The 25,694-nt window shown below is 36.0% G+C and overlaps 35 non-coding genes across 35 annotated transcripts; all 35 read right to left on the reverse strand.

The window, feature by feature from the left end:
* Positions 1-70: 70 nt before the first annotated feature.
* trnal-caa (transfer RNA leucine (anticodon CAA)) lies at positions 71-182 on the reverse strand. The gene is made up of 2 exons: positions 145-182; positions 71-116 (listed from the first exon to the last, which is right to left on the reverse strand). It is a non-coding gene; the product is annotated as a tRNA-Leu (tRNA).
* A 349-nt stretch (positions 183-531) lies between these two features.
* Positions 532-643, reverse strand: trnal-caa (transfer RNA leucine (anticodon CAA)). The gene is made up of 2 exons: positions 606-643; positions 532-577 (listed from the first exon to the last, which is right to left on the reverse strand). It is a non-coding gene; the product is annotated as a tRNA-Leu (tRNA).
* An 809-nt stretch (positions 644-1,452) lies between these two features.
* trnal-caa (transfer RNA leucine (anticodon CAA)) lies at positions 1,453-1,564 on the reverse strand. Its single transcript has 2 exons — positions 1,527-1,564; positions 1,453-1,498 (listed from the first exon to the last, which is right to left on the reverse strand). It is a non-coding gene; the product is annotated as a tRNA-Leu (tRNA).
* Positions 1,565-1,915: 351 nt separating this feature from the next.
* On the reverse strand, positions 1,916-2,027 carry trnal-caa (transfer RNA leucine (anticodon CAA)). Its single transcript has 2 exons — positions 1,990-2,027; positions 1,916-1,961 (listed from the first exon to the last, which is right to left on the reverse strand). It is a non-coding gene; the product is annotated as a tRNA-Leu (tRNA).
* Positions 2,028-2,376: 349 nt separating this feature from the next.
* On the reverse strand, positions 2,377-2,488 carry trnal-caa (transfer RNA leucine (anticodon CAA)). The gene is made up of 2 exons: positions 2,451-2,488; positions 2,377-2,422 (listed from the first exon to the last, which is right to left on the reverse strand). It is a non-coding gene; the product is annotated as a tRNA-Leu (tRNA).
* Positions 2,489-3,300: 812 nt separating this feature from the next.
* Positions 3,301-3,412, reverse strand: trnal-caa (transfer RNA leucine (anticodon CAA)). The gene is made up of 2 exons: positions 3,375-3,412; positions 3,301-3,346 (listed from the first exon to the last, which is right to left on the reverse strand). It is a non-coding gene; the product is annotated as a tRNA-Leu (tRNA).
* Positions 3,413-3,761: 349 nt separating this feature from the next.
* On the reverse strand, positions 3,762-3,873 carry trnal-caa (transfer RNA leucine (anticodon CAA)). The gene is made up of 2 exons: positions 3,836-3,873; positions 3,762-3,807 (listed from the first exon to the last, which is right to left on the reverse strand). It is a non-coding gene; the product is annotated as a tRNA-Leu (tRNA).
* Positions 3,874-4,683: 810 nt separating this feature from the next.
* Positions 4,684-4,795, reverse strand: trnal-caa (transfer RNA leucine (anticodon CAA)). The gene is made up of 2 exons: positions 4,758-4,795; positions 4,684-4,729 (listed from the first exon to the last, which is right to left on the reverse strand). It is a non-coding gene; the product is annotated as a tRNA-Leu (tRNA).
* A 350-nt stretch (positions 4,796-5,145) lies between these two features.
* On the reverse strand, positions 5,146-5,257 carry trnal-caa (transfer RNA leucine (anticodon CAA)). Its single transcript has 2 exons — positions 5,220-5,257; positions 5,146-5,191 (listed from the first exon to the last, which is right to left on the reverse strand). It is a non-coding gene; the product is annotated as a tRNA-Leu (tRNA).
* A 350-nt stretch (positions 5,258-5,607) lies between these two features.
* Positions 5,608-5,719, reverse strand: trnal-caa (transfer RNA leucine (anticodon CAA)). Its single transcript has 2 exons — positions 5,682-5,719; positions 5,608-5,653 (listed from the first exon to the last, which is right to left on the reverse strand). It is a non-coding gene; the product is annotated as a tRNA-Leu (tRNA).
* A 348-nt stretch (positions 5,720-6,067) lies between these two features.
* trnal-caa (transfer RNA leucine (anticodon CAA)) lies at positions 6,068-6,179 on the reverse strand. The gene is made up of 2 exons: positions 6,142-6,179; positions 6,068-6,113 (listed from the first exon to the last, which is right to left on the reverse strand). It is a non-coding gene; the product is annotated as a tRNA-Leu (tRNA).
* Positions 6,180-7,452: 1,273 nt separating this feature from the next.
* trnal-caa (transfer RNA leucine (anticodon CAA)) lies at positions 7,453-7,564 on the reverse strand. The gene is made up of 2 exons: positions 7,527-7,564; positions 7,453-7,498 (listed from the first exon to the last, which is right to left on the reverse strand). It is a non-coding gene; the product is annotated as a tRNA-Leu (tRNA).
* A 1,271-nt stretch (positions 7,565-8,835) lies between these two features.
* On the reverse strand, positions 8,836-8,947 carry trnal-caa (transfer RNA leucine (anticodon CAA)). Its single transcript has 2 exons — positions 8,910-8,947; positions 8,836-8,881 (listed from the first exon to the last, which is right to left on the reverse strand). It is a non-coding gene; the product is annotated as a tRNA-Leu (tRNA).
* A 1,273-nt stretch (positions 8,948-10,220) lies between these two features.
* trnal-caa (transfer RNA leucine (anticodon CAA)) lies at positions 10,221-10,332 on the reverse strand. Its single transcript has 2 exons — positions 10,295-10,332; positions 10,221-10,266 (listed from the first exon to the last, which is right to left on the reverse strand). It is a non-coding gene; the product is annotated as a tRNA-Leu (tRNA).
* A 350-nt stretch (positions 10,333-10,682) lies between these two features.
* On the reverse strand, positions 10,683-10,794 carry trnal-caa (transfer RNA leucine (anticodon CAA)). The gene is made up of 2 exons: positions 10,757-10,794; positions 10,683-10,728 (listed from the first exon to the last, which is right to left on the reverse strand). It is a non-coding gene; the product is annotated as a tRNA-Leu (tRNA).
* A 1,271-nt stretch (positions 10,795-12,065) lies between these two features.
* On the reverse strand, positions 12,066-12,177 carry trnal-caa (transfer RNA leucine (anticodon CAA)). The gene is made up of 2 exons: positions 12,140-12,177; positions 12,066-12,111 (listed from the first exon to the last, which is right to left on the reverse strand). It is a non-coding gene; the product is annotated as a tRNA-Leu (tRNA).
* Positions 12,178-12,988: 811 nt separating this feature from the next.
* trnal-caa (transfer RNA leucine (anticodon CAA)) lies at positions 12,989-13,100 on the reverse strand. The gene is made up of 2 exons: positions 13,063-13,100; positions 12,989-13,034 (listed from the first exon to the last, which is right to left on the reverse strand). It is a non-coding gene; the product is annotated as a tRNA-Leu (tRNA).
* Positions 13,101-13,452: 352 nt separating this feature from the next.
* Positions 13,453-13,564, reverse strand: trnal-caa (transfer RNA leucine (anticodon CAA)). The gene is made up of 2 exons: positions 13,527-13,564; positions 13,453-13,498 (listed from the first exon to the last, which is right to left on the reverse strand). It is a non-coding gene; the product is annotated as a tRNA-Leu (tRNA).
* A 350-nt stretch (positions 13,565-13,914) lies between these two features.
* On the reverse strand, positions 13,915-14,026 carry trnal-caa (transfer RNA leucine (anticodon CAA)). The gene is made up of 2 exons: positions 13,989-14,026; positions 13,915-13,960 (listed from the first exon to the last, which is right to left on the reverse strand). It is a non-coding gene; the product is annotated as a tRNA-Leu (tRNA).
* A 260-nt stretch (positions 14,027-14,286) lies between these two features.
* Positions 14,287-14,399, reverse strand: trnal-caa (transfer RNA leucine (anticodon CAA)). The gene is made up of 2 exons: positions 14,362-14,399; positions 14,287-14,332 (listed from the first exon to the last, which is right to left on the reverse strand). It is a non-coding gene; the product is annotated as a tRNA-Leu (tRNA).
* Positions 14,400-15,211: 812 nt separating this feature from the next.
* On the reverse strand, positions 15,212-15,323 carry trnal-caa (transfer RNA leucine (anticodon CAA)). Its single transcript has 2 exons — positions 15,286-15,323; positions 15,212-15,257 (listed from the first exon to the last, which is right to left on the reverse strand). It is a non-coding gene; the product is annotated as a tRNA-Leu (tRNA).
* An 810-nt stretch (positions 15,324-16,133) lies between these two features.
* On the reverse strand, positions 16,134-16,245 carry trnal-caa (transfer RNA leucine (anticodon CAA)). The gene is made up of 2 exons: positions 16,208-16,245; positions 16,134-16,179 (listed from the first exon to the last, which is right to left on the reverse strand). It is a non-coding gene; the product is annotated as a tRNA-Leu (tRNA).
* A 348-nt stretch (positions 16,246-16,593) lies between these two features.
* trnal-caa (transfer RNA leucine (anticodon CAA)) lies at positions 16,594-16,705 on the reverse strand. The gene is made up of 2 exons: positions 16,668-16,705; positions 16,594-16,639 (listed from the first exon to the last, which is right to left on the reverse strand). It is a non-coding gene; the product is annotated as a tRNA-Leu (tRNA).
* An 809-nt stretch (positions 16,706-17,514) lies between these two features.
* trnal-caa (transfer RNA leucine (anticodon CAA)) lies at positions 17,515-17,626 on the reverse strand. Its single transcript has 2 exons — positions 17,589-17,626; positions 17,515-17,560 (listed from the first exon to the last, which is right to left on the reverse strand). It is a non-coding gene; the product is annotated as a tRNA-Leu (tRNA).
* Positions 17,627-17,976: 350 nt separating this feature from the next.
* trnal-caa (transfer RNA leucine (anticodon CAA)) lies at positions 17,977-18,088 on the reverse strand. The gene is made up of 2 exons: positions 18,051-18,088; positions 17,977-18,022 (listed from the first exon to the last, which is right to left on the reverse strand). It is a non-coding gene; the product is annotated as a tRNA-Leu (tRNA).
* Positions 18,089-18,897: 809 nt separating this feature from the next.
* Positions 18,898-19,009, reverse strand: trnal-caa (transfer RNA leucine (anticodon CAA)). The gene is made up of 2 exons: positions 18,972-19,009; positions 18,898-18,943 (listed from the first exon to the last, which is right to left on the reverse strand). It is a non-coding gene; the product is annotated as a tRNA-Leu (tRNA).
* Positions 19,010-19,359: 350 nt separating this feature from the next.
* Positions 19,360-19,471, reverse strand: trnal-caa (transfer RNA leucine (anticodon CAA)). Its single transcript has 2 exons — positions 19,434-19,471; positions 19,360-19,405 (listed from the first exon to the last, which is right to left on the reverse strand). It is a non-coding gene; the product is annotated as a tRNA-Leu (tRNA).
* Positions 19,472-20,280: 809 nt separating this feature from the next.
* Positions 20,281-20,392, reverse strand: trnal-caa (transfer RNA leucine (anticodon CAA)). The gene is made up of 2 exons: positions 20,355-20,392; positions 20,281-20,326 (listed from the first exon to the last, which is right to left on the reverse strand). It is a non-coding gene; the product is annotated as a tRNA-Leu (tRNA).
* A 1,272-nt stretch (positions 20,393-21,664) lies between these two features.
* On the reverse strand, positions 21,665-21,776 carry trnal-caa (transfer RNA leucine (anticodon CAA)). The gene is made up of 2 exons: positions 21,739-21,776; positions 21,665-21,710 (listed from the first exon to the last, which is right to left on the reverse strand). It is a non-coding gene; the product is annotated as a tRNA-Leu (tRNA).
* A 350-nt stretch (positions 21,777-22,126) lies between these two features.
* On the reverse strand, positions 22,127-22,238 carry trnal-caa (transfer RNA leucine (anticodon CAA)). Its single transcript has 2 exons — positions 22,201-22,238; positions 22,127-22,172 (listed from the first exon to the last, which is right to left on the reverse strand). It is a non-coding gene; the product is annotated as a tRNA-Leu (tRNA).
* A 350-nt stretch (positions 22,239-22,588) lies between these two features.
* On the reverse strand, positions 22,589-22,700 carry trnal-caa (transfer RNA leucine (anticodon CAA)). The gene is made up of 2 exons: positions 22,663-22,700; positions 22,589-22,634 (listed from the first exon to the last, which is right to left on the reverse strand). It is a non-coding gene; the product is annotated as a tRNA-Leu (tRNA).
* Positions 22,701-23,512: 812 nt separating this feature from the next.
* trnal-caa (transfer RNA leucine (anticodon CAA)) lies at positions 23,513-23,624 on the reverse strand. The gene is made up of 2 exons: positions 23,587-23,624; positions 23,513-23,558 (listed from the first exon to the last, which is right to left on the reverse strand). It is a non-coding gene; the product is annotated as a tRNA-Leu (tRNA).
* A 350-nt stretch (positions 23,625-23,974) lies between these two features.
* trnal-caa (transfer RNA leucine (anticodon CAA)) lies at positions 23,975-24,086 on the reverse strand. Its single transcript has 2 exons — positions 24,049-24,086; positions 23,975-24,020 (listed from the first exon to the last, which is right to left on the reverse strand). It is a non-coding gene; the product is annotated as a tRNA-Leu (tRNA).
* Positions 24,087-24,898: 812 nt separating this feature from the next.
* trnal-caa (transfer RNA leucine (anticodon CAA)) lies at positions 24,899-25,010 on the reverse strand. The gene is made up of 2 exons: positions 24,973-25,010; positions 24,899-24,944 (listed from the first exon to the last, which is right to left on the reverse strand). It is a non-coding gene; the product is annotated as a tRNA-Leu (tRNA).
* Positions 25,011-25,360: 350 nt separating this feature from the next.
* trnal-caa (transfer RNA leucine (anticodon CAA)) lies at positions 25,361-25,472 on the reverse strand. Its single transcript has 2 exons — positions 25,435-25,472; positions 25,361-25,406 (listed from the first exon to the last, which is right to left on the reverse strand). It is a non-coding gene; the product is annotated as a tRNA-Leu (tRNA).
* Between the last annotated feature and the right edge of the window lie 222 nt (positions 25,473-25,694).

The following is a 25,694-nucleotide window of genomic DNA, read 5'->3' on the forward strand; positions in this document are numbered from 1 at the left end:
TGTGTTTTCCTTTCACCATTTGGAGAATTTTCGGTATTGACAAAGAGCTACTCTTTTAAGGCAAAAGTTGTGTCAGAAGAGGGATTTGAACCCTCGCCTCCAATCGGAGACCAGAATACCCCAGTAACTAGGAAGGACTCTCACCTTGAGTCTGGCGCCTTAGACCACTCAGCCATCCTGACAATTATAAATCCTTAAAATTCATATGTTTTCACGATTCTGTAACATAACGTCTGATATGTCTGATGGAAACATGCCGATCTTAAGATACAAAGAAAAATAAATAAAAAATGTTAAAAGCTAATGAAAGATATAGTAAAAAACATTTTTTATGGATTTTGAGTAACTTTTTGAATTCTAAACTAGGCATATGATGACATGTATAGAACGATTATTCGCATTTCATGTGTTGTCTGTTCTCAAACTATGGCATCTATCAAACGATTAATCACTGTTCATGTGTTTTCCTTTCACCATTTGGAGAATTTTTCGGATTTGACAAAGAGCTACTCTTTCTTAAGGCAAAAGTTGTGTCAGAAGAGGGATTTGAACCCTCGCCTCCAATCGGAGACCAGAATACCCCAGTAACTAGGAAGGACTCTCACCTTGAGTCTGGCGCCTTAGACCACTCGGCCATCCTGACAATTATAAATCCCTAAAAATTCATATGTTTTCATGATTCTGTAACATAACGTCTGATATGTCTGATGGAAACATGCCGATCTTAAGATACAAAGAAAAATAAACAAAAAATGTTAAAAGCTAATGAAAGATATAGTAAAAAACATTTTTTTATGGATTTTGAGTAACTTTTTGAATTCTAAACTAGGCATATGATGACATGTATCGAACGATTATTCGCGTTTCATGTGTTGTCTGTTCTCAAACTATGGCATCTATCAAACGATTAATCACTGTTCATGTGTTTTCCTTTCACCATTTGGAGAACTTTTCGGATTTGACAAAGAGCTACTCTTTCTTAAGGCAAAAGTTGTGTCAGAAGAGGGATTTGAACCCTCGCCTCCAATCGGAGACCAGAATACCCCAGTAACTAGGAAGGACTCTCACCTTGAGTCTGGCGCCTTAGACCACTCGGCCAATCCTGACAATTATAAATCTTAAAATTCATAGGTTTTCACAATTCTGTAACATAACGTCTGATATGTCTGATGGAAACATGCCGATCTTAAGATACAAAGAAAAATAAACAAAAAATGTTAAAAGCTAATGAAGATATAGTAAAAAACATTTTTTTATGGAATTTGAGTAACTTTATCAATTCTAAACTAGGCATATGATGACATGTATAGAACGATTATTCGCGTTTCATGTGTTGTCTGTTCTCAAACTATGGCATCTATCAAACGATTAATCACTGTTCATGTGTTTTCCTTTCACCATTTGGAGAATTTTTCGGTATTGACAAAGAGCTACTTTTTAAGGCAAAAGTTGTGTCAGAAGAGGGATTTGAACCCTCGCCTCCAATCGGAGACCAGAATACCCCAGTAACTAGGAAGGACTCTCACCTTGAGTCTGGCGCCTTAGACCACTCGGCCATCCTGACAATTATAAATCCCTAAAATTCATATGTTTTCACTGATTCTGTAACATAACGTCTGATATGTCTGATGGAAACATGCCGATCTTAAGATACAAAGAAAAATAAATAAAAAATGTTAAAAGCTAATGAAAGATATAGTAAAAAACATTTTTTTATGGATTTTGAGTAACTTTTTGAATTCTAAACTAGGCATATGATGACATGTATCGAACGATTATTCGCGTTTCATGTGTTGTCTGTTCTCAAACTATGGCATCTATCAAACGATTAATCACTGTTCATGTGTTTTCCTTTCACCATTTGGAGAACTTTTCGGATTTGACAAAGAGCTACTCTTTCTTAAGGCAAAAGTTGTGTCAGAAGAGGGATTTGAACCCTCGCCTCCAATCGGAGACCAGAATACCCCAGTAACTAGGAAGGACTCTCACCTTGAGTCTGGCGCCTTAGACCACTCGGCCATCCTGACAATTATAAATCCCAAAAATTCATAGGTTTTCATGATTCTGTAACATAACGTCTGATATGTCTGATGGAAACATGCCGATCTTAAGATACAAAGAAAAATAAACAAAAAATGTTAAAAGCTAATGAAAGATATAGTAAAAAATATTTTTTATGGAATTTGAGTAACTTTTTGAATTCTAAACTAGGCATATGATGACATGTATAGAACGATTATTCGCGTTTCATGTGTTGTCTGTTCTCAAACTATGGCATCTGTCAGACGATTAATCACTGTTCATGTGTTTTCCTTTCACCATTTGGAGAACTTTTCGGATTTGACAAAGAGCTACTCTTTCTTAAGGCAAAAGTTGTGTCAGAAGAGGGATTTGAACCCTCGCCTCCAATCGGAGACCAGAATACCCCAGTAACTAGGAAGGACTCTCACCTTGAGTCTGGCGCCTTAGACCACTCGGCCATCCTGACAATTATAAATCCCAAAAATTCATATGTTTTCATGATTCTGTAACATAACGTCTGATATGTCTGATGGAAACATGCCGATCTTAAGATACAAAGAAAAATAAATAAAAAATGTTAAAAGCTAATGAAAGATATAGTAAAAAACATTTTTTTATGGATTTTGAGTAACTTTTTGAATTCTAAACTAGGCATATGATGACATGTATCGAACGATTATTCGCGTTTCATGTGTTGTCTGTTCTCAAACTATGGCATCTATCAAACGATTAATCACTGTTCATGTGTTTTCCTTTCACCATTTGGAGAACTTTTCGGATTTGACAAAGAGCTACTCTTTCTTAAGGCAAAAGTTGTGTCAGAAGAGGGATTTGAAACCCTCGCCTCCAATCGGAGACCAGAATACCCCAGTAACTAGGAAGGACTCTCACCTTGAGTCTGGCGCCTTAGACCACTCGGCAATCCTGACAATTATAAATCCCTAAAATTCATAGGTTTTCATGATTCTGTAACATAACGTCTGATATGTCTGATGGAAACATGCCGATCTTAAGATACAAAGAAAAATAAACAAAAAATGTTAAAAGCTAATGAAAGATATAGTAAAAAAGATTTTTTATGGATTTTGAGTAACTTTTTGAATTCTAAACTAGGCATATGATGACATGTATAGAACGATTATTCGCGTTTCATGTGTTGTCTGTTCTCAAACTATGGCATCTATCAAACGATTAATCACTGTTCATGTGTTTTCCTTTCACCATTTGGAGAACTTTTCGGATTTGACAAAGAGCTACTCTTTCTTAAGGCAAAAGTTGTGTCAGAAGAGGGATTTGAACCCTCGCCTCCAATCGGAGACCAGAATACCCCAGTAACTAGGAAGGACTCTCACCTTGAGTCTGGCGCCTTAGACCACTCGGCCATCCTGACAATTATAAATCCTAAAAATTCATATGTTTTCATGATTCTGTAACATAACGTCTGATATGTCTGATGGAAACATGCCGATCTTAAGATACAAAGAAAAATAAACAAAAAATGTTAAAAGCTAATGAAAGATATAGTAAAAAACATTTTTTTATGGATTTTGAGTAACTTTTGAATTCTAAACTAGGCATATGATGACATGTATAGAACGATTATTCGCGTTTCATGTGTTGTCTGTTCTCAAACTATGGCATCTATCAGACGATTAATCACTGTTCATGTGTTTTCCTTTCACCATTTGGAGAACTTTTCGGATTTGACAAAGAGCTACTCTTTCTTAAGGCAAAAGTTGTGTCAGAAGAGGGATTTGAACCCTCGCCTCCAATCGGAGACCAGAATACCCCAGTAACTAGGAAGGACTCTCACCTTGAGTCTGGCGCCTTAGACCACTCGGCCATCCTGACAATTATAAATCCCTAAAATTCATAGGTTTTCATGATTCTGTAACATAACGTCTGATATGTCTGATGGAAACATGCCGATCTTAAGATACAAAGAAAAATAAACAAAAAATGTTAAAAGCTAATGAAAGATATAGTAAAAAACATTTTTTTATGGATTTTGAGTAACTTTTTGAATTCTAAACTAGGCATATGATGACATGTATAGAACGATTATTCGCGTTTCATGTGTTGTCTGTTCTCAAACTATGGCATCTATCAAACGATTAATCACTGTTCATGTGTTTTCCTTTCACCATTTGGAGAACTTTTCGGATTTGACAAAGAGCTACTCTTTCTTAAGGCAAAAGTTGTGTCAGAAGAGGGATTTGAACCCTCGCCTCCAATCGGAGACCAGAATACCCCAGTAACTAGGAAGGACTCTCACCTTGAGTCTGGCGCCTTAGACCACTCGGCAATCCTGACAATTATAAATCTTAAAATTCATAGGTTTTCACAATTCTGTAACATAACGTCTGATATGTCTGATGGAAACATGCCGATCTTAAGATACAAAGAAAAATAAACAAAAAATGTTAAAAGCTAATGAGAGATATAGTAAAAAACATTTTTTTATGGAATTTGAGTAACTTTATGAATTCTAAACTAGGCATATGATGACATGTATAGAACGATTATTCGCGTTTCATGTGTTGTCTGTTCTCAAACTATGGCATCTATCAAACGATTAATCACTGTTCATGTGTTTTCCTTTCACCATTTGGAGAATTTTCGGTATTGACAAAGAGCTACTCTTTCTTAAGGCAAAAGTTGTGTCAGAAGAGGGATTTGAACCCTCGCCTCCAATCGGAGACCAGAATACCCCAGTAACTAGGAAGGACTCTCACCTTGAGTCTGGCGCCTTAGACCACTCGGCCATCCTGACAATTATAAATCCCTAAAAATTCATATGTTTTCATGATTCTGTAACATAACGTCTGATATGTCTGATGGAAACATGCCGATCTTAAGATACAAAGAAAAATAAACAAAAAATGTTAAAAGCTAATGAAAGATATAGTAAAAAAGATTTTTTTATGGATTTTGAGTAACTTTTTGAATTCTAAACTAGGCATATGATGACATGTATCGAACGATTATTCGCGTTTCATGTGTTGTCTGTTCTCAAACTATGGCATCTGTCAGACGATTAATCACTGTTCATGTGTTTTCCTTTCACCATTGGAGAACTTTTCGGATTTGACAAAGAGCTACTCTTTCTTAAGGCAAAAGTTGTGTCAGAAGAGGGATTTGAACCCTCGCCTCCAATCGGAGACCAGAATACCCCAGTAACTAGGAAGGACTCTCACCTTGAGTCTGGCGCCTTAGACCACTCGGCCATCCTGACAATTATAAATCCCAAAATTCATATGTTTTCATGATTCTGTAACATAACGTCTGATATGTCTGATGGAAACATGCCGATCTTAAGATACAAAGAAAAATAAACAAAAAATGTTAAAAGCTAATGAAAGATATAGTAAAAAAGATTTTTTTATGGATTTTGAGTAACTTTTTGAATTCTAAACTAGGCATATGATGACATGTATAGAACGATTATTCGCGTTTCATGTGTTGTCTGTTCTCAAACTATGGCATCTATCAGAACGATTAATCACTGTTCATGTGTTTTCCTTTCACCATTTGGAGAACTTTTCGGATTTGACAAAGAGCTACTCTTTCTTAAGGCAAAAGTTGTGTCAGAAGAGGGATTTGAACCCTCGCCTCCAATCGGAGACCAGAATACCCCAGTAACTAGGAAGGACTCTCACCTTGAGTCTGGCGCCTTAGACCACTCGGCCATCCTGACAATTATAAATCCTAAAATTCATAGGTTTTCATGATTCTGTAACATAACGTCTGATATGTCTGATGGAAACATGCCGATCTTAAGATACAAAGAAAAATAAACAAAAAATGTTAAAAGCTAATGAAAGATATAGTAAAAAACATTTTTTTATGGATTTGAGTAACTTTTTGAATTCTAAACTAGGCATATGATGACATGTATCGAACGATTATTCGCGTTTCATGTGTTGTCTGTTCTCAAACTATGGCATCTATCAAACGATTAATCACTGTTCATGTGTTTTCCTTTCACCATTTGGAGAACTTTTCGGATTTGACAAAGAGCTACTCTTTCTTAAGGCAAAAGTTGTGTCAGAAGAGGGATTTGAACCCTCGCCTCCAATCGGAGACCAGAATACCCCAGTAACTAGGAAGGACTCTCACCTTGAGTCTGGCGCCTTAGACCACTCGGCCATCCTGACAATTATAAATCCCTAAAATTCATAGGTTTTCATGATTCTGTAACATAACGTCTGATATGTCTGATGGAAACATGCCGATCTTAAGATACAAAGAAAAATAAACAAAAAATGTTAAAAGCTAATGAAAGATATAGTAAAAAAGATTTTTTTATGGATTTTGAGTAACTTTTTGAATTCTAAACTAGGCATATGATGACATGTATAGAACGATTATTCGCGTTTCATGTGTTGTCTGTTCTCAAACTATGGCATCTATCAAACGATTAATCACTGTTCATGTGTTTTCCTTTCACCATTTGGAGAACTTTTCGGATTTGACAAAGAGCTACTCTTTCTTAAGGCAAAAGTTGTGTCAGAAGAGGGATTTGAACCCTCGCCTCCAATCGGAGACCAGAATACCCCAGTAACTAGGAAGGACTCTCACCTTGAGTCTGGCGCCTTAGACCACTCGGCAATCCTGACAATTATAAATCCTAAAAATTCATAGGTTTTCATGATTCTGTAACATAACGTCTGATATGTCTGATGGAAACATGCCGATCTTAAGATACAAAGAAAAATAAACAAAAAATGTTAAAAGCTAATGAAAGATATAGTAAAAAACATTTTTTTATGGATTTGAGTAACTTTTTGAATTCTAAACTAGGCATATGATGACATGTATAGAACGATTATTCGCGTTTCATGTGTTGTCTGTTCTCAAACTATGGCATCTGTCAGACGATTAATCACTGTTCATGTGTTTTCCTTTCACCATTTGGAGAACTTTTCGGATTTGACAAAGAGCTACTCTTTCTTAAGGCAAAAGTTGTGTCAGAAGAGGGATTTGAAACCCTCGCCTCCAATCGGAGACCAGAATACCCCAGTAACTAGGAAGGACTCTCACCTTGAGTCTGGCGCCTTAGACCACTCGGCCATCCTGACAATTATAAATCCCAAAAATTCATATGTTTTCATGATTCTGTAACATAACGTCTGATATGTCTGATGGAAACATGCCGATCTTAAGATACAAAGAAAAATAAACAAAAAATGTTAAAAGCTAATGAAAGATATAGTAAAAAAGATTTTTTTATGGATTTTGAGTAACTTTTTGAATTCTAAACTAGGCATATGATGACATGTATAGAACGATTATTCGCGTTTCATGTGTTGTCTGTTCTCAAACTATGGCATCTATCAACGATTAATCACTGTTCATGTGTTTTCCTTTCACCATTTGGAGAACTTTTCGGATTTGACAAAGAGCTACTCTTTCTTAAGGCAAAAGTTGTGTCAGAAGAGGGATTTGAACCCTCGCCTCCAATCGGAGACCAGAATACCCCAGTAACTAGGAAGGACTCTCACCTTGAGTCTGGCGCCTTAGACCACTCGGCCATCCTGACAATTATAAATCCCAAAAATTCATATGTTTTCATGATTCTGTAACATAACGTCTGATATGTCTGATGGAAACATGCCGATCTTAAGATACAAAGAAAAATAAATAAAAAATGTTAAAAGCTAATGAAAGATATAGTAAAAAACATTTTTTTATGGATTTTGAGTAACTTTTTGAATTCTAAACTAGGCATATGATGACATGTATCGAACGATTATTCGCGTTTCATGTGTTGTCTGTTCTCAAACTATGGCATCTATCAAACGATTAATCACTGTTCATGTGTTTTCCTTTCACCATTTGGAGAACTTTTCGGATTTGACAAAGAGCTACTCTTTCTTAAGGCAAAAGTTGTGTCAGAAGAGGGATTTGAACCCTCGCCTCCAATCGGAGACCAGAATACCCCAGTAACTAGGAAGGACTCTCACCTTGAGTCTGGCGCCTTAGACCACTCGGCAATCCTGACAATTATAAATCTTTAAAATTCATAGGTTTTCACAATTCTGTAACATAACGTCTGATATGTCTGATGGAAACATGCCGATCTTAAGATACAAAGAAAAATAAACAAAAAATGTTAAAAGCTAATGAAAGATATAGTAAAAAAGATTTTTTTATGGATTTTGAGTAACTTTTTGAATTCTAAACTAGGCATATGATGACATGTATAGAACGATCATTCGCATTTCATGTGTTGTCTGTTCTCAAACTATGGCATCTATCAAACGATTAATCACTGTTCATGTGTTTTCCTTTCACCATTTGGAGAACTTTTCGGATTTGACAAAGAGCTACTCTTTCTTAAGGCAAAAGTTGTGTCAGAAGAGGGATTTGAACCCTCGCCTCCAATCGGAGACCAGAATACCCCAGTAACTAGGAAGGACTCTCACCTTGAGTCTGGCGCCTTAGACCACTCGGCAATCCTGACAATTATAAATCTTTAAAATTCATAGGTTTTCACAATTCTGTAACATAACGTCTGATATGTCTGATGGAAACATGCCGATCTTAAGATACAAAGAAAAATAAACAAAAAATGTTAAAAGCTAATGAGAGATATAGTAAAAAACATTTTTTTATGGAATTTGAGTAACTTTATCAATTCTAAACTAGGCATATGATGACATGTATAGAACGATTATTCGCGTTTCATGTGTTGTCTGTTCTCAAACTATGGCATCTGTCAGACGATTAATCACTGTTCATGTGTTTTCCTTTCACCATTTGGAGAATTTTTCGGTATTGACAAAGAGCTACTTTTTAAGGCAAAAGTTTTGTCAGAAGAGGGATTTGAACCCTCGCCTCCAATCGGAGACCAGAATACCCCAGTAACTAGGAAGGACTCTCACCTTGAGTCTGGCGCCTTAGACCACTCGGCCATCCTGACAATTATAAATCCCAAAAATTCATATGTTTTCATGATTCTGTAACATAACGTCTGATATGTCTGATGGAAACATGCCGATCTTAAGATACAAAGAAAAATAAACAAAAAATGTTAAAAGCTAATGAAAGATATAGTAAAAAAGATTTTTTTATGGATTTTGAGTAACTTTTTGAATTCTAAACTAGGCATATGATGACATGTATCGAACGATTATTCGCGTTTCATGTGTTGTCTGTTCTCAAACTATGGCATCTGTCAGACGATTAATCACTGTTCATGTGTTTTCCTTTCACCACTTGGAGAACTTTTCGGATTTGACAAAGAGCTACTCTTTCTTAAGGCAAAAGTTGTGTCAGAAGAGGGATTAAAACCCTCGCCTCCAATCGGAGACCAGAATACCCCAGTAACTAGGAAGGACTCTCACCTTGAGTCTGGCGCCTTAGACCACTCGGCCATCCTGACAATTATAAATCCCAAAAATTCATATGTTTTCATGATTCTGTAACATAACGTCTGATATGTCTGATGGAAACATGCCGATCTTAAGATACAAAGAAAAATAAATAAAAAATGTTAAAAGCTAATGAAAGATATAGTAAAAAACATTTTTTTATGGATTTTGAGTAACTTTTTGAATTCTAAACTAGGCATATGATGACATGTATCGAACGATTATTCGCGTTTCATGTGTTGTCTGTTCTCAAACTATGGCATCTATCAAACGATTAATCACTGTTCATGTGTTTTCCTTTCACCATTTGGAGAACTTTTCGGATTTGACAAAGAGCTACTCTTTCTTAAGGCAAAAGTTGTGTCAGAAGAGGGATTTGAACCCTCGCCTCCAATCGGAGACCAGAATACCCCAGTAACTAGGAAGGACTCTCACCTTGAGTCTGGCGCCTTAGACCACTCGGCAATCCTGACAATTATAAATCTTTAAAATTCATAGGTTTTCACAATTCTGTAACATAACGTCTGATATGTCTGATGGAAACATGCCGATCTTAAGATACAAAGAAAAATAAACAAAAAATGTTAAAAGCTAATGAAAGATATAGTAAAAAAGATTTTTTTATGGATTTTGAGTAACTTTTTGAATTCTAAACTAGGCATATGATGACATGTATAGAACGATCATTCGCATTTCATGTGTTGTCTGTTCTCAAACTATGGCATCTATCAAACGATTAATCACTGTTCATGTGTTTTCCTTTCACCATTTGGAGAATTTTCGGATTTGACAAAGAGCTACTATTTCTTAAGGCAAAAGTTGTGTCAGAAGAGGGATTTGAACCCTCGCCTCCAATCGGAGACCAGAATACCCCAGTAACTAGGAAGGACTCTCACCTTGAGTCTGGCGCCTTAGACCACTCGGCCATCCTGACAATTATAAATCCCAAAATTCATATGTTTTCATGATTCTGTAACATAACGTCTGATATGTCTGATGGAAACATGCCGATCTTAAGATACAAAGAAAAATAAACAAAAAATGTTAAAAGCTAATGAAAGATATAGTAAAAAATATTTTTTTATGGATTTTGAGTAACTTTTTGAATTCTAAACTAGGCATATGATGACATGTATAGAACGATCATTCGCAGTTTCATGTGTTGTCTGTTCTCAAACTATGGCATCTATCAAACGATTAATCACTGTTCATGTGTTTTCCTTTCACCATTTGGAGAACTTTTCGGATTTGACAAAGAGCTACTCTTTCTTAAGGCAAAAGTTGTGTCAGAAGAGGGATTTGAACCCTCGCCTCCAATCGGAGACCAGAATACCCCAGTAACTAGGAAGGACTCTCACCTTGAGTCTGGCGCCTTAGACCACTCGGCCATCCTGACAATTATAAATCCCAAAAATTCATATGTTTTCATGATTCTGTAACATAACGTCTGATATGTCTGATGGAAACATGCCGATCTTAAGATACAAAGAAAAATAAACAAAAAATGTTAAAAGCTAATGAAAGATATAGTAAAAAAGATTTTTTTATGGATTTTGAGTAACTTTTTGAATTCTAAACTAGGCATATGATGACATGTATCGAACGATTATTCGCGTTTCATGTGTTGTCTGTTCTCAAACTATGGCATCTATCAAACGATTAATCACTGTTCATGTGTTTTCCTTTCACCATTTGGAGAACTTTTCGGATTTGACAAAGAGCTACTCTTTCTTAAGGCAAAAGTTGTGTCAGAAGAGGGATTTGAAACCCTCGCCTCCAATCGGAGACCAGAATACCCCAGTAACTAGGAAGGACTCTCACCTTGAGTCTGGCGCCTTAGACCACTCGGCAATCCTGACAATTATAAATCCTTAAAATTCATAGGTTTTCATGATTCTGTAACATAACGTCTGATATGTCTGATGGAAACATGCCGATCTTAAGATACAAAGAAAAATAAACAAAAAATGTTAAAAGCTAATGAAAGATATAGTAAAAAAGATTTTTTTATGGATTTGAGTAACTTTTTGAATTCTAAACTAGGCATATGATGACATGTATAGAACGATTCATTCGCATTTCATGTGTTGTCTGTTCTCAAACTATGGCATCTATCAAACGATTAATCACTGTTCATGTGTTTTCCTTTCACCATTTGGAGAACTTTTCGGATTTGACAAAGAGCTACTCTTTCTTAAGGCAAAAGTTGTGTCAGAAGAGGGATTTGAACCCTCGCCTCCAATCGGAGACCAGAATACCCCAGTAACTAGGAAGGACTCTCACCTTGAGTCTGGCGCCTTAGACCACTCGGCAATCCTGACAATTATAAATCTTTAAAATTCATAGGTTTTCACAATTCTGTAACATAACGTCTGATATGTCTGATGGAAACATGCCGATCTTAAGATACAAAGAAAAATAAACAAAAATGTTAAAAGCTAATGAAAGATATAGTAAAAAACATTTTTTATGGAATTTGAGTAACTTTTGAATTCTAAACTAGGCATATGATGACATGTATAGAACGATTATTCGCGTTTCATGTGTTGTCTGTTCTCAAACTATGGCATCTGTCAGACGATTAATCACTGTTCATGTGTTTTCCTTTCACCATTTGGAGAACTTTTCGGTATTGACAAAGAGCTACTCTTTTTAAGGCAAAAGTTGTGTCAGAAGAGGGATTTGAACCCTCGCCTCCAATCGGAGACCAGAATACCCCAGTAACTAGGAAGGACTCTCACCTTGAGTCTGGCGCCTTAGACCACTCGGCCATCCTGACAATTATAAATCCCAAAAATTCATATGTTTTCATGATTCTGTAACATAACGTCTGATATGTCTGATGGAAACATGCCGATCTTAAGATACAAAGAAAAATAAACAAAAATGTTAAAAGCTAATGAAAGATATAGTAAAAAAGATTTTTTTATGGATTTTGAGTAACTTTTTGAATTCTAAACTAGGCATATGATGACATGTATCGAACGATTATTCGCGTTTCATGTGTTGTCTGTTCTCAAACTATGGCATCTATCAAACGATTAATCACTGTTCATGTGTTTTCCTTTCACCATTTGGAGAACTTTTCGGATTTGACAAAGAGCTACTCTTTCTTAAGGCAAAAGTTGTGTCAGAAGAGGGATTTGAACCCTCGCCTCCAATCGGAGACCAGAATACCCCAGTAACTAGGAAGGACTCTCACCTTGAGTCTGGCGCCTTAGACCACTCGGCAATCCTGACAATTATAAATCCTTAAAATTCATAGGTTTTCACAATTCTGTAACATAACGTCTGATATGTCTGATGGAAACATGCCGATCTTAAGATACAAAGAAAAATAAACAAAAAATGTTAAAAGCTAATGAAAGATATAGTAAAAAACATTTTTTTATGGATTTTGAGTAACTTTATGAATTCTAAACTAGGCATATGATGACATGTATAGAACGATTATTCGCGTTTCATGTGTTGTCTGTTCTCAAACTATGGCATCTATCAAACGATTAATCACTGTTCATGTGTTTTCCTTTCACCATTTGGAGAACTTTTCGGATTTGACAAAGAGCTACTCTTTCTTAAGGCAAAAGTTGTGTCAGAAGAGGGATTTGAACCCTCGCCTCCAATCGGAGACCAGAATACCCCAGTAACTAGGAAGGACTCTCACCTTGAGTCTGGCGCCTTAGACCACTCGGCCATCCTGACAATTATAAATCCTTAAAAATTCATAGGTTTTCATAATTCTGTAACATAACGTCTGATATGTCTGATGGAAACATGCCGATCTTAAGATACAAAGAAAAATAAACAAAAAATGTTAAAAGCTAATGAAAGATATAGTAAAAAACATTTTTTTATGGATTTTGAGTAACTTTTTGAATTCTAAACTAGGCATATGATGACATGTATCGAACGATTATTCGCGTTTCATGTGTTGTCTGTTCTCAAACTATGGCATCTATCAGAACGATTAATCACTGTTCATGTGTTTTCCTTTCACCATTTGGAGAACTTTTCGGATTTGACAAAGAGCTACTCTTTCTTAAGGCAAAAGTTGTGTCAGAAGAGGGATTTGAACCCTCGCCTCCAATCGGAGACCAGAATACCCCAGTAACTAGGAAGGACTCTCACCTTGAGTCTGGCGCCTTAGACCACTCGGCCATCCTGACAATTATAAATCCCTAAAAATTCATATGTTTTCATGATTCTGTAACATAACGTCTGATATGTCTGATGGAAACATGCCGATCTTAAGATACAAAGAAAAATAAACAAAAAATGTTAAAAGCTAATGAAAGATATAGTAAAAAACATTTTTTATGGATTTTGAGTAACTTTTTGAATTCTAAACTAGGCATATGATGACATGTATCGAACGATTATTCGCATTTCATGTGTTGTCTGTTCTCAAACTATGGCATCTATCAAACGATTAATCACTGTTCATGTGTTTTCCTTTCACCATTTGGAGAACTTTTCGGATTTGACAAAGAGCTACTCTTTCTTAAGGCAAAAGTTGTGTCAGAAGAGGGATTTGAACCCTCGCCTCCAATCGGAGACCAGAATACCCCAGTAACTAGGAAGGACTCTCACCTTGAGTCTGGCGCCTTAGACCACTCGGCCATCCTGACAATTATAAATCCTAAAATTCATAGGTTTTCACATGATTCTGTAACATAACGTCTGATATGTCTGATGGAAACATGCCGATCTTAAGATACAAAGAAAAATAAACAAAAAATGTTAAAAGCTAATGAAGAGATATAGTAAAAAATATTTTTTTATGGATTTTGAGTAACTTTTTGAATTCTAAACTAGGCATATGATGACATGTATAGAACGATTATTCGCGTTTCATGTGTTGTCTGTTCTCAAACTATGGCAAAAGTTGTGTCAGAAGAGGGATTTGAACCCTCGCCTCCAATCGGAGACCAGAATACCCCAGGTAACTAGGAAGGACTCTCACCTTGAGTCTGGCGCCTTAGACCACTCGGCCATCCTGACAATTATAAATCCCAAAAATTCATATGTTTTCATGATTCTGTAACATAACGTCTGATATGTCTGATGGAAACATGCCGATCTTAAGATACAAAGAAAAATAAACAAAAAATGTTAAAAGCTAATGAAAGATATAGTAAAAAACATTTTTTTATGGATTTTGAGTAACTTTTTGAATTCTAAACTAGGCATATGATGACATGTATCGAACGATTATTCGCGTTTCATGTGTTGTCTGTTCTCAAACTATGGCATCTTCAGAACGATTAATCACTGTTCATGTGTTTCCTTTCACCACTTTGGAGAACTTTTCGGATTTGACAAAGAGCTACTCTTTCTTAAGGCAAAAGTTGTGTCAGAAGAGGGATTGAACCCTCGCCTCCAATCGGAGACCAGAATACCCCAGTAACTAGGAAGGACTCTCACCTTGAGTCTGGCGCCTTAGACCACTCGGCCATCCTGACAATTATAAATCCCAAAAATTCATATGTTTTCATGATTCTGTAACATAACGTCTGATATGTCTGATGGAAACATGCCGATCTTAAGATACAAAGAAAAATAAACAAAAAATGTTAAAAGCTAATGAAAGATATAGTAAAAAAATTTTTTTATGGAATTTTGAGTAACTTTTTGAATTCTAAACTAGGCATATGATGACATGTATCGAACGATTATTCGCGTTTCATGTGTTGTCTGTTCTCAAACTATGGCATCTATCAGAACGATTAATCACTGTTCATGTGTTTTCCTTTCACCATTTGGAGAACTTTTTCGGTATTGACAAAGAGCTACTCTTTTTAAGGCAAAAGTTGTGTCAGAAGAGGGATTTGAACCCTCGCCTCCAATCGGAGACCAGAATACCCCAGTAACTAGGAAGGACTCTCACCTTGAGTCTGGCGCCTTAGACCACTCGGCCATCCTGACAATTATAAATCCTAAAAATTCATATGTTTTCATGATTCTGTAACATAACGTCTGATATGTCTGATGGAAACATGCCGATCTTAAGATACAAAGAAAAATAAATAAAAAATGTTAAAAGCTAATGAAAGATATAGTAAAAAACATTTTTTTATGGATTTTGAGTAACTTTTTGAATTCTAAACTAGGCATATGATGACATGTATCGAACGATTATTCGCGTTTCATGTGTTGTCTGTTCTCAAACTATGGCATCTGTCAGACGATTAATCACTGTTCATGTGTTTTCCTTTCACCATTTGGAGAACTTTTCGGATTTGACAAAGAGCTACTCTTTCTTAAGGCAAAAGTTGTGTCAGAAGAGGGATTTGAACCCTCGCCTCCAATCGGAGACCAGAATACCCCAGGTAACTAGGAAGGACTCTCACCTTGAGTCTGGCGCCTTAGACCACTCGGCAATCCTGACAATTATAAATCTTAAAATTCATAGGTTTTCACAATTCTGTAACATAACGTCTGATATGTCTGATGGAAACATGCCGATCTTAAGATACAAAGAAAAATAAACAAAAAATGTTAAAAGCTAATGAGAGATATAGTAAAAAACATTTTTTTATGGAATTTGAGTAACTTTTTGAATTCTAAACTAGGCATATGATGACATGTATAGAACGATTATTCGCATTTCATGTGTTGTCTGTTCTCAAACTATGGCATCTATCAAACGATTAATCACTGTTCATGTGTTTTCCTTTCACCATTTGGAGAATTTTCGGATTTGACAAAGAGCTACTCTTTTTAAGGCAAAAGTTGTGTCAGAAGAGGGATTTGAACCCTCGCCTCCAATCGGAGACCAGAATACCCCAGTAACTAGGAAGGACTCTCACCTTGAGTCTGGCGCCTTAGACCACTCGGCCATCCTGACAATTATAAATCCATAAAATTCATAGGTTTTCATGATTCTGTAACATAACGTCTGATATGTCTGATGGAAACATGCCGATCTTAAGATACAAAGAAAAATAAACAAAAAATGTTAAAAGCTAATGAAGATATAGTAAAAAACATTTTTTTATGGATTTGAGTAACTTTTTGAATTCTAAACTAGGCATATGATGACATGTATCGAACGATTATTCGCGTTTCATGTGTTGTCTGTTCTCAAACTATGGCATCTATCAAACGATTAATCACTGTTCATGTGTTTTCCTTTCACCATTTGGAGAACTTTTCGGTATTGACAAAGAGCTACTCTTTCTTAAGGCAAAAGTTGTGTCAGAAGAGGGATTTGAACCCTCGCCTCCAATCGGAGACCAGAATACCCCAGTAACTAGGAAGGACTCTCACCTTGAGTCTGGCGCCTTAGACCACTCGGCCATCCTGACAATTATAAATCCTTAAAATTCATATGTTTTCACGATTCTGTAACATAACGTCTGATATGTCTGATGGAAACATGCCGATCTTAAGATACAAAGAAAAATAAATAAAAAATGTTAAAAGCTAATGAAAGATATAGTAAAAAACATTTTTTTATGGATTTTGAGTAACTTTTTGAATTCTAAACTAGGCATATGATGACATGTATAGAACGATTATTCGCATTTCATGTGTTGTCTGTTCTCAAACTATGGCATCTATCAAACGATTAATCACTGTTCATGTGTTTTCCTTTCACCATTTGGAGAACTTTTCGGATTTGACAAAGAGCTACTCTTTCTTAAGGCAAAGTTGTGTCAGAAGAGGGATTTGAACCCTCGCCTCCAATCGGAGACCAGAATACCCCAGTAACTAGGAAGGACTCTCACCTTGAGTCTGGCGCCTTAGACCACTCGGCAATCCTGACAATTATAAATCCCAAAAATTCATATGTTTTCATGATTCTGTAACATAACGTCTGATATGTCTGATGGAAACATGCCGATCTTAAGATACAAAGAAAAATAAACAAAAATGTTAAAAGCTAATGAAAGATATAGTAACAAATATTTCTTTATGGAATTTGAGTAACTTTTTTAATTCTAAACTAGGCATATGATGACATGTATAGAACGATTATTCGCGTTTCATGTGTTGTCTGTTCTCAAACTATGGCATCTGTCAGACGATTAATCACTGTTCATGTGTTTTCCTTTCACCATTTGGAGAACTTTTCGGTTTGACAAAGAGCTACTCTTTTTTAAGGCAAAAGTTGTGTCAGAAGAGGGACTTGAACCCTCGCCTCCAATCGGAGACCAGAACACCCCAGTAACTAGGAAGGACTCTCACCTTGAGTCTGGCGCCTTAGACCACTCGGCCATCCTGACAATTATAAATCCCAAAAATTCATATGTTTTCATGATTCTGTAACATAACGTCTGATATGTCTGATGGAAACATGCCGATCTTAAGATACAAAGAAAAATAAATAAAAAATGTTAAAAGCTAATGAAAGATATAGTAAAAAACATTTTTTTATGGATTTTGAGTAACTTTTTGAATTCTAAACTAGGCATATGATGACATGTATCGAACGATTATTCGCGTTTCATGTGTTGTCTGTTCTCAAACTATGGCATCTGTCAGACGATTAATCACTGTTCATGTGTTTTCCTTTCACCATTTGGAGAACTTTTCGGATTTGACAAAGAGCTACTCTTTTTTAAGGCAAAAGTTGTGTCAGAAGAGGGACTTGAACCCTCGCCTCCAATCGGAGACCAGAACACCCCAGTAACTAGGAAGGACTCTCACCTTGAGTCTGGCGCCTTAGACCACTCGGCCATCCTGACAATTATAAATCCCAAAAATTCATATGTTTTCATGATTCTGTAACATAACGTCTGATATGTCTGATGGAAACATGCCGATCTTAAGATACAAAGAAAAATAAATAAAAAATGTTAAAAGCTAATGAAAGATATAGTAAAAAACATTTTTTTATGGATTTTGAGTAACTTTTTGAATTCTAAACTAGGCATATGATGACATGTATCGAACGATTATTCGCGTTTCATGTGTTGTCTGTTCTCAAACTATGGCATCTATCAAACGATTAATCACTGTTCATGTGTTTTCCTTTCACCATTTGGAGAACTTTTCGGATTTGACAAAGAGCTACTCTTTCTTAAGGCAAAAGTTGTGTCAGAAGAGGGATTTGAACCCTCGCCTCCAATCGGAGACCAGAATACCCCAGTAACTAGGAAGGACTCTCACCTTGAGTCTGGCGCCTTAGACCACTCGGCAATCCTGACAATTATAAATCTTTAAAATTCATAGGTTTTCACAATTCTGTAACATAACGTCTGATATGTCTGATGGAAACATGCCGATCTTAAGATACAAAGAAAAATAAACAAAAAATGTTAAAAGCTAATGAGAGATATAGTAAAAAACATTTTTTTATGGAATTTGAGTAACTTTATCAATTCTAAACTAGGCATATGATGACATGTATAGAACGATTATTCGCATTTCATGTGTTGTCTGTTCTCAAACTATGGCATCTGTCAGACGATTAATCACTGTTCATGTGTTTTCCTTTCACCATTTGGAGAATTTTTCGGTATTGACAAAGAGCTACTTTTTAAGGCAAAAGTTGTGTCAGAAGAGGGATTTGAACCCTCGCCTCCAATCGGAGACCAGAATACCCCAGTAACTAGGAAGGACTCTCACCTTGAGTCTGGCGCCTTAGACCACTCGGCCATCCTGACAATTATAAATCCCAAAAATTCATATGTTTTCATGATTCTGTAACATAACGTCTGATATGTCTGATGGAAACATGCCGATCTTAAGATACAAAGAAAAATAAATAAAAAATGTTAAAAGCTAATGAAAGATATAGTAAAAAACATTTTTTTATGGATTTTGAGTAACTTTTTGAATTCTAAACTAGGCATATGATGACATGTATCGAACGATTATTCGCGTTTCATGTGTTGTCTGTTCTCAAACTATGGCATCTATCAAACGATTAATCACTGTTCATGTGTTTTCCTTTCACCATTTGGAGAACTTTTCGGATTTGACAAAGAGCTACTCTTTCTTAAGGCAAAAGTTGTGTCAGAAGAGGGATTTGAACCCTCGCCTCCAATCGGAGACCAGAATACCCCAGTAACTAGGAAGGACTCTCACCTTGAGTCTGGCGCCTTAGACCACTCGGCCATCCTGACAATTATAAATCCTAAAAATTCATATGTTTTCATGATTCTGTAACATAACGTCTGATATGTCTGATGGAAACATGCCGATCTTAAGATACAAAGAAAAATAAATAAAAAATGTTAAAAGCTAATGAAAGATATAGTAAAAAACATTTTTTTATGGATTTTGAGTAACTTTTTGAATTCTAAACTAGGCATATGATGACATGTATCGAACGATTATTCGCGTTTCATGTGTTGTCTGTTCTCAAACTATGGCATCTATCAAACGATTAATCACTGTTCATGTGTTTTCCTTTCACCATTTGGAGAACTTTTCGGATTTGACAAAGAGCTACTCTTTCTTAAGGCAAAAGTTGTGTCAGAAGAGGGATTTGAACCCTCGCCTCCAATCGGAGACCAGAATACCCCAGTAACTAGGAAGGACTCTCACCTTGAGTCTGGCGCCTTAGACCACTCGGCAATCCTGACAATTATAAATCTTTAAAATTCATAGGTTTTCACAATTCTGTAACATAACGTCTGATATGTCTGATGGAAACATGCCGATCTTAAGATACAAAGAAAAATAAACAAAAAATGTTAAAAGCTAATGAGAGATATAGTAAAAAACATTTTTTTATGGAATTTGAGTAACTTTATCAATTCTAAACTAGGCATATGATGACATGTATAGAACGATTATTCGCGTTTCATGTGTTGTCTGTTCTCAAACTATGGCATCTGTCAGACGATTAATCACTGTTCATGTGTTTTCCTTTCACCATTTGGAGAATTTTTCGGTATTGACAAAGAGCTACTTTTTAAGGCAAAAGTTGTGTCAGAAGAGGGATTTGAACCCTCGCCTCCAATCGGAGACCAGAATACCCCAGTAACTAGGAAGGACTCTCACCTTGAGTCTGGCGCCTTAGACCACTCGGCCATCCTGACAATTATAAATCCCAAAAATTCATATGTTTTCATGATTCTGTAACATAACGTCTGATATGTCTGATGGAAACATGCCGATCTTAAGATACAAAGAAAAATAAACAAAAAATGTTAAAAGCTAATGAAAGATATAGTAAAAAAGATTTTTTTATGGATTTTGAGTAACTTTTTGAATTCTAAACTAGGCATATGATGACATGTATCGAACGATTATTCGCGTTTCATGTGTTGTCTGTTCTCAAACTATGGCATCTGTCAGACGATTAATCACTGTTCATGTGTTTTCCTTTCACCACTTGGAGAACTTTTCGGATTTGACAAAGAGCTACTCTTTCTTAAGGCAAAAGTTGTGTCAGAAGAGGGATTAAACCCTCGCCTCCAATCGGAGACCAGAATACCCCAGTAACTAGGAAGGACTCTCACCTTGAGTCTGGCGCCTTAGACCACTCGGCCATCCTGACAATTATAAATCCCAAAAATTCATATGTTTTCATGATTCTGTAACATAACGTCTGATATGTCTGATGGAAACATGCCGATCTTAAGATACAAAGAAAAATAAATAAAAAATGTTAAAAGCTAATGAAAGATATAGTAAAAAACATTTTTTTATGGATTTTGAGTAACTTTTTGAATTCTAAACTAGGCATATGATGACATGTATCGAACGATTATTCGCGTTTCATGTGTTGTCTGTTCTCAAACTATGGCATCTATCAAACGATTAATCACTGTTCATGTGTTTTCCTTTCACCATTTGGAGAACTTTTCGGATTTGACAAAGAGCTACTCTTTCTTAAGGCAAAAGTTGTGTCAGAAGAGGGATTTGAACCCTCGCCTCCAATCGGAGACCAGAATACCCCAGTAACTAGGAAGGACTCTCACCTTGAGTCTGGCGCCTTAGACCACTCGGCAATCCTGACAATTATAAATCTTTAAAATTCATAGGTTTTCACAATTCTGTAACATAACGTCTGATATGTCTGATGGAAACATGCCGATCTTAAGATACAAAGAAAAATAAACAAAAAATGTTAAAAGCTAATGAAAGATATAGTAAAAAACATTTTTTTATGGATTTGAGTAACTTTATGAATTCTAAACTAGGCATATGATGACATGTATAGAACGATTATTCGCATTTCATGTGTTGTCTGTTCTCAAACTATGGCATCTATCAAACGATTAATCACTGTTCATGTGTTTTCCTTTCACCATTTGGAGAATTTTTCGGATTTGACAAAGAGCTACTCTTTCTTAAGGCAAAAGTTGTGTCAGAAGAGGGATTTGAACCCTCGCCTCCAATCGGAGACCAGAATACCCCAGTAACTAGGAAGGACTCTCACCTTGAGTCTGGCGCCTTAGACCACTCGGCCATCCTGACAATTATAAATCCCAAAAATTCATATGTTTTCATGATTCTGTAACATAACGTCTGATATGTCTGATGGAAACATGCCGATCTTAAGATACAAAGAAAAATAAACAAAAAATGTTAAAAGCTAATGAAAGATATAGTAAAAAAGATTTTTTTATGGATTTTGAGTAACTTTTTGAATTCTAAACTAGGCATATGATGACATGTATCGAACGATTATTCGCGTTTCATGTGTTGTCTGTTCTCAAACTATGGCATCTGTCAGACGATTAATCACTGTTCATGTGTTTTCCTTTCACCATTTGGAGAACTTTTCGGATTTGACAAAGAGCTACTCTTTCTTAAGGCAAAAGTTGTGTCAGAAGAGGGATTTGAACCCTCGCCTCCAATCGGAGACCAGAATACCCCAGTAACTAGGAAGGACTCTCACCTTGAGTCTGGCGCCTTAGACCACTCGGCCATCCTGACAATTATAAATCCCAAAAATTCATATGTTTTCATGATTCTGTAACATAACGTCTGATATGTCTGATGGAAACATGCCGATCTTAAGATACAAAGAAAAATAAACAAAAAATGTTAAAAGCTAATGAAAGATATAGTAAAAAAGATTTTTTTATGGATTTTGAGTAACTTTTTGAATTCTAAACTAGGCATATGATGACATGTATCGAACGATTATTCGCGTTTCATGTGTTGTCTGTTCTCAAACTATGGCATCTATCAAACGATTAATCACTGTTCATGTGTTTTCCTTTCACCATTTGGAGAACTTTTCGGATTTGACAAAGAGCTACTCTTTCTTAAGGCAAAAGTTGTGTCAGAAGAGGGATTTGAACCCTCGCCTCCAATCGGAGACCAGAATACCCCAGTAACTAGGAAGGACTCTCACCTTGAGTCTGGCGCCTTAGACCACTCGGCCATCCTGACAATTATAAATCCCTAAAATTCATAGGTTTTCATGATTCTGTAACATAACGTCTGATATGTCTGATGGAAACATGCCGATCTTAAGATACAAAGAAAAATAAACAAAAAATGTTAAAAGCTAATGAAAGATATAGTAAAAAAGATTTTTTTATGGATTTTGAGTAACTTTTTGAATTCTAAACTAGGCATATGATGACATGTATAGAACGATTATTCGCATTTCATGTGTTGTCTGTTCTCAAACTATGGCATCTATCAAACGATTAATCACTGTTCATGTGTTTTCCTTTCACCATTTGGAGAACTTTTCGGATTTGACAAAGAGCTACTCTTTCTTAAGGCAAAAGTTGTGTCAGAAGAGGGATTTGAACCCTCGCCTCCAATCGGAGACCAGAATACCCCAGTAACTAGGAAGGACTCTCACCTTGAGTCTGGCGCCTTAGACCACTCGGCAATCCTGACAATTATAAATCCTTAAAATTCATAGGTTTTCACAATTCTGTAACATAACGTCTGATATGTCTGATGGAAACATGCCGATCTTAAGATACAAAGAAAAATAAACAAAAAATGTTAAAAGCTAATGAAAGATATAGTAAAAAACATTTTTTTATGGATTTTGAGTAACTTTTTGAATTCTAAACTAGGCATATGATGACATGTATAGAACGATTATTCGCGTTTCATGTGTTGTCTGTTCTCAAACTATGGCATCTATCAAACGATTAATCACTGTTCATGTGTTTTCCTTTCACCATTTGGAGAACTTTTCGGATTTGACAAAGAGCTACTCTTTCTTAAGGCAAAAGTTGTGTCAGAAGAGGGATTTGAACCCTCGCCTCCAATCGGAGACCAGAATACCCCAGTAACTAGGAAGGACTCTCACCTTGAGTCTGGCGCCTTAGACCACTCGGCCATCCTGACAATTATAAATCCCAAAAATTCATATGTTTTCATGATTCTGTAACATAACGTCTGATATGTCTGATGGAAACATGCCGATCTTAAGATACAAAGAAAAATAAACAAAAAATGTTAAAAGCTAATGAAAGATATAGTAAAAAACATTTTTTTATGGATTTTGAGTAACTTTTTGAATTCTAAACTAGGCATATGATGACATGTATCGAACGATTATTCGCGTTTCATGTGTTGTCTGTTCTCAAACTATGGCATCTATCAGACGATTAATCACTGTTCATGTGTTTTCCTTTCACCATTTGGAGAACTTTTCGGATTTGACAAAGAGCTACTCTTTCTTAAGGCAAAAGTTGTGTCAGAAGAGGGATTTGAACCCTCGCCTCCAATCGGAGACCAGAATACCCCAGTAACTAGGAAGGACTCTCACCTTGAGTCTGGCGCCTTAGACCACTCGGCCATCCTGACAATTATAAATCCCAAAAATTCATATGTTTTCATGATTCTGTAACATAACGTCTGATATGTCTGATGGAAACATGCCGATCTTAAGATACAAAGAAAAATAAACAAAAAATGTTAAAAGCTAATGAAAGATATAGTAAAAAACATTTTTTTATGGATTTTGAGTAACTTTTTGAATTCTAAACTAGGCATATGATGACATGTATAGAACGATTATTCGCGTTTCATGTGTTGTCTGTTCTCAAACTATGGCATCTATCAAACGATTAATCACTGTTCATGTGTTTTCCTTTCACCATTTGGAGAACTTTTCGGATTTGACAAAGAGCTACTCTTTCTTAAGGCAAAAGTTGTGTCAGAAGAGGGATTTGAACCCTCGCCTCCAATCGGAGACCAGAATACCCCAGTAACTAGGAAGGACTCTCACCTTGAGTCTGGCGCCTTAGACCACTCGGCAATCCTGACAATTATAAATCTTTAAAATTCATAGGTTTTCACAATTCTGTAACATAACGTCTGATATGTCTGATGGAAACATGCCGATCTTAAGATACAAAGAAAAATAAACAAAAAATGTTAAAAGCTAATGAAAGATATAGTAAAAAAGATTTTTTTATGGATTTTGAGTAACTTTTTGAATTCTAAACTAGGCATATGATGACATGTATAGAACGATTATTCGCGTTTCATGTGTTGTCTGTTCTCAAACTATGGCATCTATCAAACGATTAATCACTGTTCATGTGTTTTCCTTTCACCATTTGGAGAACTTTTCGGATTTGACAAAGAGCTACTCTTTCTTAAGGCAAAAGTTGTGTCAGAAGAGGGATTTGAACCCTCGCCTCCAATCGGAGACCAGAATACCCCAGTAACTAGGAAGGACTCTCACCTTGAGTCTGGCGCCTTAGACCACTCGGCCATCCTGACAATTATAAATCCCTAAAATTCATAGGTTTTCATGATTCTGTAACATAACGTCTGATATGTCTGATGGAAACATGCCGATCTTAAGATACAAAGAAAAATAAACAAAAAATGTTAAAAGCTAATGAAAGATATAGTAAAAAAGATTTTTTTATGGATTTTGAGTAACTTTTTGAATTCTAAACTAGGCATATGATGACATGTATAGAACGATCATTCGCATTTCATGTGTTGTCTGTTCTCAAACTATGGCATCTATCAAACGATTAATCACTGTTCATGTGTTTTCCTTTCACCATTTGGAGAACTTTTCGGATTTGACAAAGAGCTACTCTTTCTTAAGGCAAAAGTTGTGTCAGAAGAGGGATTTGAACCCTCGCCTCCAATCGGAGACCAGAATACCCCAGTAACTAGGAAGGACTCTCACCTTGAGTCTGGCGCCTTAGACCACTCGGCCATCCTGACAATTATAAATCCCAAAAATTCATATGTTTTCATGATTCTGTAACATAACGTCTGATATGTCTGATGGAAACATGCCGATCTTAAGATACAAAGAAAAATAAACAAAAAATGTTAAAAGCTAATGAAAGATATAGTAAAAAAATTTTTTTATGGATTTTGAGTAACTTTTTGAATTCTAAACTAGGCATATGATGACATGTATAGAACGATTATTCGCGTTTC

Source organism: Oncorhynchus kisutch, linkage group LG8, assembly GCF_002021735.2.
Source record: "Oncorhynchus kisutch isolate 150728-3 linkage group LG8, Okis_V2, whole genome shotgun sequence".
Lineage (NCBI taxonomy): Eukaryota > Metazoa > Chordata > Actinopteri > Salmoniformes > Salmonidae > Oncorhynchus > Oncorhynchus kisutch.